The 17,614-nt window shown below is 38.2% G+C and overlaps 1 protein-coding gene across 6 annotated transcripts in view; it reads right to left on the bottom strand.

Annotated features, from left to right (window-relative positions):
• KIAA1328 (KIAA1328 ortholog) overlaps window positions 1-17,614 on the bottom strand; it is a 336,759-nt gene that overhangs the window by 37,858 nt on the left and 281,287 nt on the right. The gene's annotated exons all lie outside the window — the stretch shown is intronic.

Genomic DNA, 17,614 nt, shown 5'->3' with positions numbered 1-17,614 from the left:
TTTCATTGAATAATCCCAGAAGATACTGTTTTCATTTTAATATAAAATGTATCAGATCTACATACCTGAATAGAAAAAGCCACTAACACATAAAAGATATACAGATGTAATAGACTTTTATCTCAAATTCAAAATAAAAGATTTGAAGATCCAAAGCTACATTAATGCAAATATCTGTCTGTTGCAAGTATACTTTTTGATTAAATTGGCATACATCAAGTACAATTAGAAAGGTTTATAACGAAGAAATACATAATTCTGCATCTTAATGGGAATGACAATTACAGTGGATGGTTGCTAATTAACATTACTTCTTTTGCTCTGGATATCAGTTATTTCCTGTACAATCTTTACTTCTGGCAATGGTCACACCCAATTCTAGAAGATAGAAAAGGGTTACTTACCAATAACATTTGTGCTCATAACAAACTCATTGGTAACCTGTCCAGCTCTGGTTTCACACTGAAGCCCAGAGGATCAAGTAGGATCTGTTAAATTCTCACTCCATATCACAGCAGGAAAAGTACTTGTTGAACTATCTGAGCAAAGGAACACCTACCTACCAGGTGTTCAGAATGACAGAGAGAAAGTTCTCTCTCCAGGTTGTGGTTTATGGGCTGTTACCTATTCCAGCCAAGCAGAAATGCATGGCACTGTTTAGTTCAGTGGTGTCAAACTCTTGTGCCAAGATGACCACTGTGCTTACTTTCTTGGACAGCACAGGGGTGTATGATCAATGCTGGAGGCCAGAAGTGAAAGGGAAAGCAAGAAGCATTGCAGCTCTCAGCATAGAAAACTAAAAAGCCCTCATTGCTTGTGCTGTAAATTACGTATTTATTTTGTTGGCATGAGGTAGATGAATATTTCCACATACAAAGGTGCCCAGCTAAAATCAGGATAAGTGATATTAATGTCCTATGGTCAGTATTATTGAAGCTGGAAACCAATAAACTTTATGAGTCAATAAGTATTACATTTGCAACATAGTTAACATTCCTTTACTGTCTCTAGCACTTACTACACATTGTAACCACAAGTCTACAATACATTATTCATATTTGGGGTGTCACCAAGTGATGGATTGCTGTAGGAGAGGCTGTCCTTTAAATAAATCAACAAATAAAAATGCAAATGTTAACATTTTCAGCCACAACTTTTTCCTTCTTGAATGGGGAATGAAAATTACACATTATATTGACAGGCAGCAGAGAGAACAATTAACAACCTACACTGTGAATGAGAAACATTATCTTCATGCCTGGTTTTGTCACTTGCACAAGGAATGATATGAGACTTTTCTAGGTGTTAGTGCTTCTCAGAGAACAAAGGAAAACCTGGAAATCCTGTCTCCCCCAGTCTCTGTCGCACCCCCATCTTCTTCTTTTGTAAGTCTTGAAAATTCTTGGAATTTTGAGTGGTCAGGGGGAGGGTTTTTACTCTTACTGAAGGCACTTGCAGTACCTACCTTCAGAGGGTTGTTGGGATGAAGAACAATACATTTTTCTCTTGCATTAAGAGTTTGTGTGCAACTGAAAAGTAGCCTACAAAAAATGCCCTTTCTACACTTCAGAATAAAAATTAATTCAAATAATCTTGATTCTGAAATCTGGAGCAACCACTGTACTTTTCTGGTAACTGATTTTCACAGTACTAGATCTTTTTTTTCAACTCTCCACTTTGTATAATAGACCTATAATGTGCCATTCTGCACTTCTAAGGATAAAATGTGGTGTGCTACACATTGCTTTATTTAGCCAAACACTTATTATTTAAGAAGATTCTGAGAATCTATATATTTAGTTGATTTTCAATATTAAGAACAGATAAAGAATCCTTTTTTTAAAGGTCCTTAAATGAGTCTTCACAACAATTTTAACCTGCCTTGTAAAACTCTACAATATTGATATGGTCCATTTAGAAAATGTGTGCTGAGGATTTTCTATAAAACCTTTAATGAGGAAATAGTTTATTCTTCTTTTTCATGCCTCTCTCTAAACTGAAATGCAATAATCAAAACACACTGAAGTAGTATTACAGATCTCACGTTTATCTGCAACAATGGGAAAATTCACTACAATTGAAAATCCAGATGATCTCTCCCCTTTACCTGTAACTCATCCAGAGGAATCCTGCAAGGTGAGCTAGGATGGACTCTCTTCAACATTTCAGAACCATAACTCACTGTGGGTCTTTGGTAAAATGCCAACAATGGCAGCATTTAAAAAAATACAAAGAAGTAATGGACAAAGAATGTGGAAAACTAACTAATTGAATTTTTTTATTATTGTAGGTGGCCTTCAAAATAGGGAGGTTGTCACTGTCAACAGTTAAAATATTTAAGATTTTGGGTTTGGAGTCTGAAATGCTGGCTCTACCTCTTATTAGATATGCGACCTTTGGTAAATTAATCTTTCTGAGCCTTAGTTTCCTAATTTTTAAAACAAGGATGATAGTAGCTCTACTTCAAAAGGACGTGTTGAAGATTAAATCAAATAATTATGCAAATGTCTGGACACAAATTTGATGCTTAATAGATAACACCATTATTTTTATCATCTGGGCTAGAGTCATTTACCAAAAGTTTTTTAAAATTAAAATTAAGTTAATATTTGGGGGAAAAAGACGGCCTAGAAAGAAGGCAAGGTGGAAACCTCCTTCCACACACACACACCAAGGAAGCAACTACAGCAAATACAACTAACCCTGAAAATGACCTGAGGACTGCAGGACAGACAATCTACATCTGGTAAAGAAGAGAAAACCACACAGAGATGCATAAAGTGGCAGAATGATGATCAATCAGGACCTCAGCCTTTGCCATCTCAGTCTATAAGAAGGAAGAAGAGGAAATGGAGTAGGGAGGGGATAAACGCTCAGGAACTCTGCACACCTGGCCCTGAAGATCTGCTCTGGGAACACAAGTCCATAACGCATCAGGCTTTGGTGATTAGCAGGGCTGGACACCAGGAAGACATCAAGCACTCTGAGAGGCTGAGAGTCCTCCACTAGGGAGGATGGACATGCTCCAATGGTCCCACTGAGACCCAACACACAGGCAGCAGTTTGAAAGATTTATCAGCAGTGGGAAGGGTGACAGAGGGGCAGAGTTCGATGGAGCTTTCTCCACAGGAGAAAGGGCAGGGGGATGACACTTCCCCAGCCCTCCTTGGCCCAGCAGGTCAGACACTTGCCCCAAACGCTTCAACCTCCTTGTTGGGGGCTCAGCTCCTATGTGCTTCCCTGCACACCCACCTGCCTACCTGGTCCTCTTGGCCCAGCAGCATCAGACTTTGCCTGGCTGGCAGGGAGAGGGAGATTTTGCTTCCTGGCAGGCAGAGGGAGGCTTTCCCAGCTTTCTCAGCTCTCTCAGCCCAACCCAGCACTATGAACTCTTGTGCCATACACCTGTCTTGCCTACTTCATTAGCCCAGCAGCACTGCCACCGATGCAGGACTGACAAAGGGGAACCATGTGCACTATGATCCCAGAACAAGCAGCACTGCTTGGTTCAGAAAGGGCTGGCTGAGGCTAAATGTCATCCATGGCATACTGAGAAAGACCACTGCCAGCAGGCAGGCAGAAAGGTGGCCACATCCACAGCCCACCAACAGCAACTGGGGTTCAACTGTAAAGGAGAACCAGACACAGGAGAGTAAAGAGTCTTGACCTTCTGGGTGGACAGGATGCCTTCATCATTAAGACATTACTCTACAGACCAGGCAGCGGAGCAGATCTATCTAATACAAAGGAAGAAACACAGAAACCCTTACAAAATGAGGAGACAACAGAAATATGTTCCAAACAAAACTACAGGATAAGATAGCAGAAAGAGGGCTACTGAAATGGAGATCAATCTTCTTGATAAGGATTTAAAACATCAGTCATAAATATACTCACTGATTTGAGGAAAAGTATTTAAGATCTCAGGGAAGACTTCAACACAGAAGAAGAGCTGAAAAAGGACCACTCACAGCTAAAGAATATAGTAACTGAAATGAAACATACAATGGAGGGAATGAATAATAGATTGCTGCAACTAGAGGAGAACAATAATGATGGAAATTAGAGATAAGGAAAACAATGAAGCAGGAATACAAAGAAAAAAGGATCTAGAAAGGAGAGGATGCTAAGAGAGCTGTGTGACAACTCAAGGCAAAACAGTATTTGCATAATAGGGGGACCAGGAGGAGAAGAGAGAGACAAAGTAGTAGAAAGTCTCTTTGAAGAAATAATTGCTGAAAACTTCCCCCATCTGGGGAAGGAAATAAGACACTCAGATCCTGGAAGCACAGAGAGCCCATAACAAAAGGAACCCCAGGAAGATAATACCAAGACATGCAATAATTAAAATGACAAAGATTAAGGATAAGGAGAGGTTACTGAAAGCAGCCAGAGAGAGAAACAAGATTACTTATAAGGGAAACCCCATCAGGCTATAAGCAGACTTCTCAGCAGAAACTTTTCAGGTCAGAAGGGAGTAGCATGAAATATTTAATGTATTGAAACAGAAGGACCTTCAACCAAGAATCCTCCACCAGCAAGATTATCATTCAAAATTTAAGGAGAGATTAAAAATTTCATACAAAGGCTGAAGGTATTAACAACCACTAAACTGGCATTACAGGATATATTAAAGGGACTTCTGTAGATGGAAATGTTCTTAAGTCTAAACAGTTTTCACCAGTGACAATAAACCCATAGTAATGGTAGTAGACCAATTACTTAACAAGCAAGTATAAAATTAAAACAAAATTAGTAAAAGCAATGATACACTAAATGAGTCAAGGGATACACATACAAAAAATTCACATTATGACATCTAATACATAAAGTGTAGAGGAGGAAGAAGAATAAAAAGGAAGTGCTTTTAGATTGTGTTTGGAATAGAGCATTCATCAACTTAATATAGGCCATTGTATAGTTATGAAGCTATCCATGAACCTTATGGTAACCACAAACCTGAAGCCTATAATAGATACACAAAAAAATTAAAAAGAGATATCCAGTCACATCTCTAAAAATCATCAAATAACAAGAGTATGAGAGAAAGAAAGGAACAGAGAGGAACTATGAAAACAACCAGAAAACAATTAATAAATGGCAATAAGTACATATCTATGAGTAACTACCTTAAATGTAAATGGACTGAATGCACCAATTGAAAGACACAGGGTGGCAGAATGGATAAAGAAAAAAGATCCATCTATATGCTGCCTGTAAAGCATTCATTTCAGACCTAAACACTTACATAGACTGAAAGTGAATGGATGGCAAAAGGTATTTCACATAATTAATAGGAAGAAAAAAGGAGGAGAAGCAGTACTTACATCAGACAAAATAGACTTCAAAATAAAGAAAGTAACAAGAGACAAAGAAGGATGTTACACAATGATAAAGGGATCAGTCCAACAAGACGATAAAGCCATTACAAATATTTATACACCCAACATAGGAACACATAAATATGTAAAATAAATACTAACAGAACTGAAGGGAGAAACAGACTGCAACACATTCACTCGGACACACCACTTTGATCAACCAGACGGAAAATACATAAGGAAACTGATGCACTGAAGGACAAAACATTAGATGAGATGGACTTAACATATCTATGGAGCATTCCACCCACAAGCAGCAGGACACATATTTTTCTCAAGTGTACATGCAACATTCTCCAGAATAGATCACATACTAAGCCACAAAAAGAGCATCAATAAATCAAGAAAGACTGAAATTTTATCAAGCAACTTCTTAGACCACAACAGTATGAAAGTAGAAATAAATTACACAAAGAAAATGCCCACAAACACATGGAGCATAAACAAGCCTCTAAATAATCAATGGATCAATGAACAAATCAAAACACAAATCAAGCAATATATAGAGACAAATGAAAACCAAAATATAACAGTTAAAAATTTGTGGGATGCAGCCAGACTAATCAAAAAAAAAGGAAAGAGTCTATACACATAAACAGAAGCAAAAATGAGAAAGGAAAAATCACTACAGACACCAGAGAAATACAAAGAATTATTACATAATGCTATGAAAAATTATACGGTAAGAAACTGGAAAACCTAGAAGAAATGGACAACTTTCTAGAAATATACAACATTCCAAGGGTGACCAAGGAAGAAACAGAAAATCTGAACAGACCAATTACCAGCAACGAAATAGAACTGGTAATCAAAAAACTACCAAAGAACAAACGCCTCGACCAGATGGCTTCACCACTGAATTTTATCAAATGTTTAGTGAAGATCTAATACCCATCCTCATTAAAGTTTTCCAAAAAGTAGAAGAGGAAGCAATACTTCCAAACTCATTCTATGAGGCCAGCATCACCCTAATACCAAAACCAGGTAAAGACCCCACCAAAAAAGAAAATTACAGACTAATATCCTTGATGAACATAGATGCAAACATACTCAACAAAATATTAGCAAACCGAATTAAAAAATACATCAAAAAGATCATCCATGACGATCAAGTGGGATTCATACCAGGGATGCAAGGATGGTACAACATTCGAAAATCCATCAATGTCACCAACATCAACAAAAAGGACAAAAACCACGTGATTATCTCCATAGATGCTGAAAAAGCATTCGACAAAACTCAACATCCGTTCATGAAAAAAACTCTTAACAAAATGGGTACAGAGAGCAAATACCTCAAATTAATAAAGGCCATATATGACAAACGCACAGTCAACATCATACTTAGAAGTGAAAAGTTGAAAGATTTTCACCTAAGATCAGGAACAAGACAGGGATGCCCACTTTCCCCACTTTTATTCAACACAGTGCTGGAGGTCCTGGCCACAGAAATTAGACAAAACAAAGAAATACAAGGCATCCAGATTGGTAAAGAAGAAGTCAAACAGTCACTATTTGCAGATGACAAGGTATTGTATATAAAACCCTAAAGATTCCACTCCCAAACTACAAGAACTAATATCTGAATTCAACAAAGTTGCAGGATACAAAATTAACACACAGAAATCTGTTGCATTCCTATACACTAACAATGAACTAGCAGACAGAGAAATCAGGAAAACAATTCCATTCACAACTGCATCAAAAAGAATAAAATACCTAGGAATAAACTTAACCAGGAAGGGAAAGACCTATACCCTGAAAACTACAAGACACTCTTAAGAGAAATTAAAGGGGACACTAACAAATGGAAACTCATCCAATGCACTTGGGTAGGCAGAATTAATATTATCAAAATGGCCATCCTGCCTAAAGCAATCTACAGATTCAATGCAGTCCCCATCAAAATACCAACAACATTCTTCAACGAACAGGAAGAAATAGTTCTAAAATTCATATGGAACCGCAAAAGACCTTGAATAGCCAAAGCAATCCTGAGAAGGAAGAATAAAGCAGGGGTATCTCGCTCCCCAACTTCAAGCTCTACTACAAAGCCACAGTGATCAAGACAATTTGGTACTGGCACAAGAACAGACCCACAGAGCAGTGGAACAGAATAGAGAGTTCAGATATTGACCCAAACATATATGGTCAATTAATATATGATAAATGAGCCATGGACATACAATGGGGAAATGACAGCCTCTTCAACAGATGGTGTTGGCAAAACTGGACAGCTACATGTAAGAGAATGAAACTGGATCATTGTCTAACCCCATACACAAAAGTAAATTTGAAATGGATCAAAGACTTGAATGCACATCATGAAACCATAAAACTCTTATAAAAAAACATAGGCAAAAATCTCTTGGACATAAACATGAGCGACTTCTTCATGAACGTTATCTCCCTGGGCAGGGAAACAAAAGCAAAAATGAACAAGTGGGACTATATCAAGCTGAAAAGCTTCTGTACAGCAAAGAACACCATCAATAGAATAAAAAGGCATCATACAGTATGGGAGAGTATATTCATAAATGACATATCCAATAATGGATTGACATCCAAAATATACAAAGAACTCATGCACCTCAACAAACAAAAAAGCAAATAACCCAAATAAAAAATGGGCAGAGGAGCTGAAAAGACACTTCTCTAATTCAGATGGCTAACAGGCACATGCAAAGATGCACCACACTGCTAATCATCAGAGAAATGCAAATTAAAACGACAGTGAGATATCACCTCACACCAGTTAGGATGGCCACCATCCAAAAGACAAACAATAACAAATTTTGGCAAGGATGTGGAGAAAGCGGAACACTCCTACACTGCTGGTGGGAATGTAAATTAGTTCAACCAGTGTGGAAAGCAGTATGGAGGTTCCTCAAAAAACTAAAAATAGAAATATCATTTGACCCAGGAATTCCACTCTTAGGAATTTACCCTAAGAATGCAGGAGCCCAGTTTGAAAAAGACATATGCACCCCTATGTTTATCACAGCACTATTTACAATAGCCAAGAAATGGAAGCAACCTTCCATCAGTAGATGAATGGATACAGATGCTGTGGTACATATACACAATGGAATATTACTCAGCCATACGAAGAAAACAAACCCTACCATTTGCAGCAACATGGATGAAGCTTGAGGGTATTATGCTCAGTGAAATAAGCCAGGTTGAGACAGATAAGTATCAGATGATTTGACTCATCTGTGGAGTATAAGAACAAAGAAAAATAAAGGAACAAAACAGCAGCAGAGTCTCAGAACCCAAGAATGGACTAACAGCTACCAAAGGGAAAGGGATTGGGGAGGATGGGTGGGAAGAGAGGGATAAGGGGGAAAAAGTGGCATTATGATTAGCACATAAAATGTAGAGGGGTCACGGGGAAGGCAGTATAACACAGAGAAGAGAAGTAGTGATTGTATAGCATCTTAGTACATTGATGGACAGTGACTGTAATGGGGTATGTGACGGCAACTTGATAATAGGGGAGTCTAGTAACCATAATGTTGTTCATGTAATTGTACTTTAATGATAGCAGAAAAAAAAATATGTGCAATGCCTCAAAGCCGTTCTAAGAGGGAAGAAAGTGCAGAGCAATACAGGTCTATCTCAAAAAAGAAAAACAATCCTAAATAAACCATCTAACCTCACAACTAAAGGAACTAATAAAAAGAACTAATAAAGCCCACTCCACAGTGGCTGGTGGTTACTATGGGGTAGGGGTTGGGGTATTTGGGTGGGGAAGGTGAGGGGGATAAAGGGCACAAAAATTCTCAATCATAATATAAGTTGGTCATGGGGATGGTAGTATAGCATGGAGAATATAGCCAATGATTCTGTAAGATCTTATGTTAACAGATAGTAACTGTACTAGTGGGGGTGAGGATTTCATAATACAGGTAACTGTCGAAGCACTGTGTTGTATACTTGAAAATATAAGATTGTATATCAATGATACTTCAATAAAAAAATTCAAATTAAGGCTTAATATTTATATTCATCTAACAAGATGCTTGGAATTTATATGCTCAGCCAAATTCCCAAGGAAAAATAAGCCAAACCCTTTTGGTGGTTTATGTATTCAGCCATAAATAAGTAATAATGGAGTTGGCTTATTAGATATGAAAAAAAGCCTTTTTACTTAATATAATTAAATATTTTAAAATTTGTTATTGTAGCTGACATATAATCTTATGTTGGTTTCAAGTATACAACACAGTGGTTCAACAGTTACCCACATTATCATATTCTCACCCCAATACAGTGAAATAGTGAAAGCTTTTCCCCTGAAACTGAGGAAAAGGGTGCTCCTTAACACAGATGCTATTCAATGCTGTCCTGGAAGTCCTAGCCAATGTACAATGATGTTGGGGGGAAGAATAATGACAGGAAAGGAAGAAATAAGATGTCCCTTTCTTTTTTTTTTTGCAGATGACACAGTTTGTAGATAATAAAAAAGAAAAATTGTTAAAATTAATGAGAATTCAGCACGGTTGCTAGATAGAAATTCTATGTATAAAATCAGTGGTATTTCTACATATCAGCAACAAACATTTAGAAAATGAAAACTTTTAAATGGTATAATTTATAAAGCATCAAAAAACCACAAAATATCTAGGAATATGTCTTAAAAAAGGTGTTCAATGATTCTGCACAGAAAACTAAAATACTGAAATTAAAGGACCTAAATATACCATGTTCATGGATAAGGAGACTCAATATTGTGAAGATGTCACCTGTGCTCAAATTCACCTGTATTTTTCAGGTAATCCCAATCAGAATCTCAGATTTCATGTGTGTGTGTGTGTGCATGCATGCACATGCATGCATGTGTGAAAATCAATATGATGACTCTAAGATTTATACAAAAATGTGTAGAGCCAAGGATACCGGAGGAAGAACAAAGCTGAAAGATGTACAGCATCATTTATCAAATATTGTTATAAGTCTACAGTAATTAGAGAGCCTTGTATTGGTGCAAAGATAGATAAGTTGACCAACAGAACAGAATAGAGAAATCAGAAACTCATTCCTACACTTACGGTCAATTACAAAAGCACTACTGCAGTTCATGGGAGAAAGAACAAGTGTTTCAATTACACATCCTATGAGAAAACATAAATGTGGAGTTCATCTTCACAGCATTCTCAAATGGTTAATTCAAGATTGAGTGTAAATTTACAAGGGCAAGTTTAAACCATTAATGTGTAGAAGCTAAATACCAACAGTAGAAAAAATTAAACATTTCTTCCTCTCTTTCCTGCCACAGTTCTTCAACTTCAGCCTTCCGTGGCTGACTGAATCAACAGCAGGTAGTAGGTCAATACTCCTGGTCAATCATGTCTGGATTTCTTTTTTCCAGGGACATTTGGCACCAGAATTCAGTCCTGTTTCTCCTTCTTGAGATTTCTAGTGTTGCTGAATTTGGTGATACTTCTGATCGTGTTTATGTTAGTTTTGCTCCCAATCCTGCTCATCAAATATAAGATCACCAACATCAGCTTTGTGTTCATTCCCTCCAAAGATACTGGTGTGTCTAAAGCCTGCTTTGCTATGAAGAGTGTTCTTGTCACTGTGGACCTAGATACATTGCATTTCTAGGAGTCTTTATATTCTAAGTCTTGTATGACTGTAATAGAATGGGCTAGGTTATGCTGTAAAAACAAATGACCCCATAACTCTCAGTGCCTAATAACCACAAAGTTTTCTTCCTCACTCAAAGTACATGTCCATCACTGTGTGGTGGTGACTTTGTTCCATGCTATCTTCAGTCTGGAGCCTGAGCTGATGTAGCACTTGTTATATGGACACTGACATTCACTATGTCCAAAGGAAATAGAGCCATGGCAAATGTGCTGGCTCCTAAAGCTTCTGCCTGGAAATGACCAGACCTCATTAGCCAAAGCAAGTCACTATGCCACTTTTGAGTCAGCAAAGATTTTGGGAGGAGCATGGCAGGGTAGGACAGTGGAATATTTTTATTATTTTAACAATTTTTTTTGGTATCATTAATATACAATTACATGAGCAACACTGTGATTACTAGGTTCCCCCCATTATCAAGTCCCCACCACATACCCCATTAGTCACTGTCCATCACCATAGTAAGATCCTATAGAATCACTATTTGTCTTCTCTGTGCTATATTGCCTAATCATAATGCCCATTTTCCCATTATACCCCTCTTCCCACCCATTCTCCCCAGTCCCTTTTGCTTTGGTAACTGTTGGTCCATTCGTGGGTTCTGTGAGTCTCCTGCTGTTTTGTTCCTTCAGTTTTTCTTTGTTCTTATACACCACAGATGAGTCAAATCATTTGATACTCGTCTTTCTCTGCCTGGAGTATTTCACTGAGCATAACACCCTCTAGCTCAATCCATACTGTTGCAAATGGTAGGATTTATTATCTTCTTATGGCTTGATAATATTCCATTGTGTATATGTACCACATCTTCTTTATCCATTCATCTACTTATGGACACTTAGGTTGCTTCCATTTCTTGGCTACTGCAAATAGTCCTGCGATAAACATAGGGGTAAATATGTCTTTGTCAAACTGGGCTCCTGCATTCTTAGGGTAAATCCCTAGGAGTGGAATTCCTGGTTCAAATGGTATTTCTATTTTTGCATTTTTGAGGAACCTCCATACTGCTTTCCACAATGGTTGAACTAATTTACATTCCACCAGCAGTATAGGAGGGTTCCCCTTTCTCCACAACCTCGCCAACATTTGTCGTTGTTTGTCTTTTGGATGGCAGCCATCCTTACTGGTGTGAGGTGATATCTCATTGTGGTTTTAATTTGCATTTCTCTGATAACTAGTGATGTGGAGCATCTTTTCATGTGTCTGTTGGCCATCTGAATTTCTTCTTTAGAGAACTGTCTGTTCAGCTCCTCTGCCCATTTTTTAATTGGATTATTTGCTTTTTGTTTGTTGAGGTGCGTGAGCTCTTTATATATTTTGGATGTCAACCCTTTAACGGATCTGTCATTTATGAATATATTCTCCCATACTGTAGGGTACATTTTTGTTCTATTGATGGTGTCCTCTGCTGTACAGAAGCTTTTCAGCTTGATACAGTCCCACTTGTTCATTTTTGCTTTTGTTTTCCTTGCCCGCGGAGATATGTTCATGAAGAAGTTGCTAATGTTTATGTCCAAGAGATTTTTGCCTATGTTTTTTTCTAAGAGTTTTATGGTTTCATGACTTACATTCAGGTCTTTGATCCATTTCAAGTTTACTTCTGTATATGGAGTTAGACAGTAATACAGTTTGTCTTAAATGTATCTGTCCAGTTTTGCCAACACCAGCTATTGAAGAGGCTGTCATTTCCCCATTGTTTATCTGTGGCTCCATTATCGTATATTAACCGACCTTATATGCTTGGGTTAATATCTGGACTCTCTATTTTGTTCCACCTCTCAATGGGTCTGTTCTTGTGCCAGTACCAAATTGTTTGGATTACTATGGGTTTGTAGTAGAGCTTGAAAGTTGGGAAGTGAGATCCCCCCTGCTTTATTCTTCCTTCTCAGGATTGCTTTGGCTATTGGGGGTCTTTTGTGGTTCCATATGAATTTTAGAACTCTTTGTTCCAGTTCGTTGAAGAATGCTGTTGGTATTTTGAAAGTGATTACATTGAATCTGTAGATTGCTTTAGGTAGGATGCCATATTAACAATATTAATTCTTCCTACACAAGAGCATGGGATGAATTTCCATTTATTAGTGTCCTTTTTAATTTCTCTTAAGAGTGTCTTATAGTTTTCACTGGATAGGTCTTACACTTTCTTGGTTAGGTTTATTTCTAGGTATTGTATTCTTTTTGATGCAATTGTGAATGGAATTGTTCTCCTGATTTCTTTTTCTGCTAGTTCACTGTTAGTGTATAGGGATGCAACAGATTTCTATGTATTAATTTTGTATCCTGCAACTTTGCTGAATTCAGATATTAGTTCAGTTTTGGAGTGGATTCTTTAGGGTGTTTTATGTACAATATCATGTCATCTGCAAACAGGGATAGTTTGACTTCTTCCTTACCGATCTGGATGCCTTTTATTTCTTTCTGTTGTCTCACTGCCATGGCTAGGACCTCCAGAACTATGTTGAATAAAAGTGGGGAGAGTGGGCATCCTTGTTGTGTTCCCGATCTTAGGTGAAAAGATTTCAGCTTCTTGCTGTTAAGTATGATGCTAGCTGAGGGTTTGTCATATATGGTCTTTACTATGTTGGTGTACTTGCCCTGTATACCCATTTTGTTGAGAGTTTTTATCATGAATGGATGTTGAATTTTGTTGAATGCTTTTTCAGCATCTACAGAAATGATCATGTGGTTTTTGTCCTTTTTGTTGATGTGGGGATGATGTTGATAGATTGTCAAATGTTGTACCATCCTTGCATCCCTGAGATGAATCCTACTTGATCATGGCCTATGATCCTCTTGATGTATTTTTGAACTCGGTTTGCTAATACTTTGTTGAGTATTTTTGCATCTTTGTTAATCAAGATTATTGGTCTGTATTTTTCTTTTTTGTGTTGTCTTTGCCTCATTTTGGTATTAGAATGATGCTGGATTCATAGAATGAGTTTGGAAGTATTCCCTCCTCTTCTAATTTTTGGAAAACTTTGAGGGGAATGGATATTATGTCTTCTCTAAATGTGTAATAAAACTCAGCAGTGACTCCACCTGGCCCAGGAGTTTTGTTCTTGGGTAGTTTTTGATTACTGATTCAATTTCATTGCTGGTAATTGGTCTGTTTAGATTTTCTGTTTCTTCCTGGGTCAATCTTGGAAGGTTGTATTTCTCTAGAACAGAGTGCATTTCTTCTAGGTTATCCAGTTTGTTAGCATATAGATTTTCATAGTATTCTCTAATAATTCTTTCTTTTTCTGTGGTGTCTGTTGTGATTTTTCCTTTCTCATTTCTGATCCTGTTTATGTGTGTAGATTCTCTTTTTTTCTTAGAAAGTCTAGCTAGGGGTTTATGTATTTTGTTTATTTTCTCAAAGAACCATTTCTTGGTTTCATTGATTTTTTTCTATTGTTTTACTATTCTCAATTTTATTTATTTCTTCTCTGATCTTTATTATGTCCTTCCTTCTGCTGACTTTGGGCCTCATTTGTTCTTCTATTACCAGTTCAATAATTGTGAGTTTAGACTATTCATCTGTGATTATTTTTCCTTCTTTAAATAGGCCTGGATTGCTATATACTTTCCTCTTAGAACTGCCTTTGCTGCATCCCACAGAAGTTGGGGCATTGTGGTGTTGTTTTCATTTGTACCCATACATTGCTTGATCTCTGTTTTAATTTGGTCATTGATCCACTGATTATTTAGGGGCATGTTAAGCCTCCATGTGTTTGTGAGCCTTTTTGTTTTCTTTGTAAAATTTTTTTCTAGTTTTATACCTTTGTGATGTGAGAAGTTGGTTGGCACAATTTCAATCTTTTTGAATTTACTGAGGCTCTTTTTGTGGCCTAGTATGTGGTCTATTCTGGAAAATGTTCCATGTGCACTTGAGAAGAATGTTTTTCCTGCTGCTTTTGAGTATAGAGTTCTGTAGATGTCTGTTAAGTCCGTCTTTTGTAATGTGTTATTAAGTGCCTATGTCCTTACTTATTTTCTGTCTGGTTGATCTGTCCTTTGGAGGGAGTGGTATGTTGAAGTCTCCTAAAATGAATGCATTACTTTCTATTTACTCGTTTAATTCTGTTAGTATTTGTTTCACATATGTAGGTGCTCCTGTGTTGGGTGCATAGATATTTATAATGGTTATATCCTCTTGTTGGATTGACCCCTTTATCATTATGTAATATCCTTCTTTGTCTCTTATTACTTTGTTTTGAAGTCTATTTTTTCTGATGCTAGTACTGCAACACCTGCTTTTTTTCTCCCTGTTGTTTGCATGAAATGTCTTTTTCCATCCCTTCACTTTTAGTCTGTGTATGTCTTTGGGTTTGAAGGGAGTCTCTTGTAGGCAGCATATAGATGGGTCTTGCCTTTTTATTCATTCTATTACTCTGTGTCTTTTGATTGGTGCATTCAATAAATTTACATTTAGGGTGATTATCGATAGATATATTCTTATTGCCATTGCAGGCTTTGGATTTGTGGTTACCAAAGGTTCAAGGGCCACTTCTTTACTATCTAATCATCTAACTTAACTCACTTATTACACTATTATAAATACAGTCTGATGATTCTTTATTTCTCTCCCTTCTTTTTCTTCCACCTCCACTCTTTATATGTTATGTGTTTTATTCTGTACTCTTTGTGTTTCCCTTGACTGATTTGGTGGATAGCTAATTTTATTTTGCAATTATTTAGTATTTGGTTGGTCCACTTTCTTTGCTGTGGTTTTATTTTCTTTGGTGACAGCTACTTATCTTTAGGCAACTTCCATCTAGAGCAGTCCCTTTAAAATACATTGTATATATGGTTTGTAGGAGACAAATTCCCTCAACTTTTCCTTTTCTGAGAATTATTTAATCCCTCCTTCAAATTTAAATGATAGTCTTGCTGGATACTGTATTCTTGGTTCGAGGCCTTTCTGTTTCATTGCACTGAATATATCATGCTATTCCCTTCTGGCCTGTAAGGTTTCCACTGAGAAGTCTAATGATAGCCTGATGGGTTTTCCTTTGTATGTGATCTCTTTTCTCTCTCTGTCTGATTTTAATGCCCTGTCATTGTCTTTGATCTTTGCCTTTTTAATTACTATATGTCTTGGTGTCTTCCTTCTTGGATCCCTTGTGTTGGGACATCTGTGGACTTTTATGGTCTGAGAGACTATTTCATTCCTCAGACTGGGGAAGTTTTCAGCAATCATTTCTTCGAAGACACTTTCTATCCCTTTTTCCTTCTCTTCTTCTTCTGGTATACCTATAAGGTGAATATTGTTCCATTTCGAGTGGTCACACAGTTCTCTTAATATTCTTTCATTCCTAGAGATCCTTTATCTCTCTTTGCCTCAGTTTCTCTTTATTTGTGTACTCTGATTTCTATTCCATTAACAGTCTCTTGCACCTCATCCAGTCTGCTCTTAAATCCTTCCATTGTTTCATTTCTGTTACCTCCCTCTGAAATTCATCCCTTAGCTCTTGAATATTTCTCTGTAGCTCCATCAACATGCTTGTGATTTTTATTTTGAATTCTTTTTCAGGAAGATTGGTGATTTCAGTCTTAGCAAGCCCTCTGGTATTTGAGGGATTTTGGACTGTACAAGGTTCTTCTGCATTTTCATGGTGATGGGAGTGGTTGCCGGCTAGTGGTGCGTGTGTCAGCTGGGAGAAGAAAGTCTCTTCCTGCTTGCTGGTCGCCTTGCCTGTCTCCACTGTCTGTGCCAGTCAATTGCACACAGGAGCAGCCTATGGGTTAATTTCTTGAGTGGTCATGTGTGGGGAGGCCCTTAGGATGGCCTAGGGCATTGGTGCATGTCACAGGCAAGCAGTGTGTGTTCTGCCACTAGAACGGAGCTCCTTCGTCCTTTCCAGACTCTACACCCATCTCCGCTGCCTGTGCCAGTCAACTGCACACAGGAAGCAGCCTCTGGGTTAATCCCCTAAGCTGCCATGGTCGGGGTGGCCCTTGAGATTGCCTAGGGCACTGGTGGTGGTTCCAGGCGAGTGGCAAATGTTCTGCCATGAGAACAAAGCCCCTTTGTGCCTCCTGGACTCTGCCCTGCTCTCCGCTGTCTGTGCTGGTCAATTGTGCACAGGGAGCACCCTCTGGGTCTCGGCCGGTTAGCTGCACACAGGGAGAAGCCTCTGTGCTAAGCCGTGTAGTTGCTGTAGGCGGAGCTGCTCCCTGGTGTTCCACATCATGGCAGGTCTGCTGGTTTGCTTGCAATGCCAGCAGTGAGGAAGAAACGGCAGGCTGCTTATTGTTGCGAGGGGCTTCGTAGCTGCATTGCCATCCAAGGGATTAGGGCGCCTGAAGTTCCTTAAAGTTCCCAGCCTGCTGGACTGAGTGTTCCAGGACGATTTTGTCCACCTGTTAAACTCTTGTCCCTTTAAGACTTTTAAAGTGCCCACGTTAATTTTGTCCCAGGGCGCCGGCTGTGGGAACCTGTTCACAGTCTCAATCTCGGACCTTGATTTTCTACTCCTCCTATATCCAGTGCACCATGCAATGTGTCTGTGCTCCTGGGTCAGACCACCAGGGCTGGTTATTTAGCAGTTCTGTGCTTCCACTCCCTCCCCACTCTGATTCCCTTCCTCCTCGTG

The sequence above is a fragment of the Manis pentadactyla genome, chromosome 6, assembly GCF_030020395.1.
Source record: "Manis pentadactyla isolate mManPen7 chromosome 6, mManPen7.hap1, whole genome shotgun sequence".
NCBI classification, from domain to species: domain Eukaryota; kingdom Metazoa; phylum Chordata; class Mammalia; order Pholidota; family Manidae; genus Manis; species Manis pentadactyla.
Note: the sequence above shows the minus strand (reverse complement) of the source record. Positions and strands in the feature narration are given on the sequence as shown.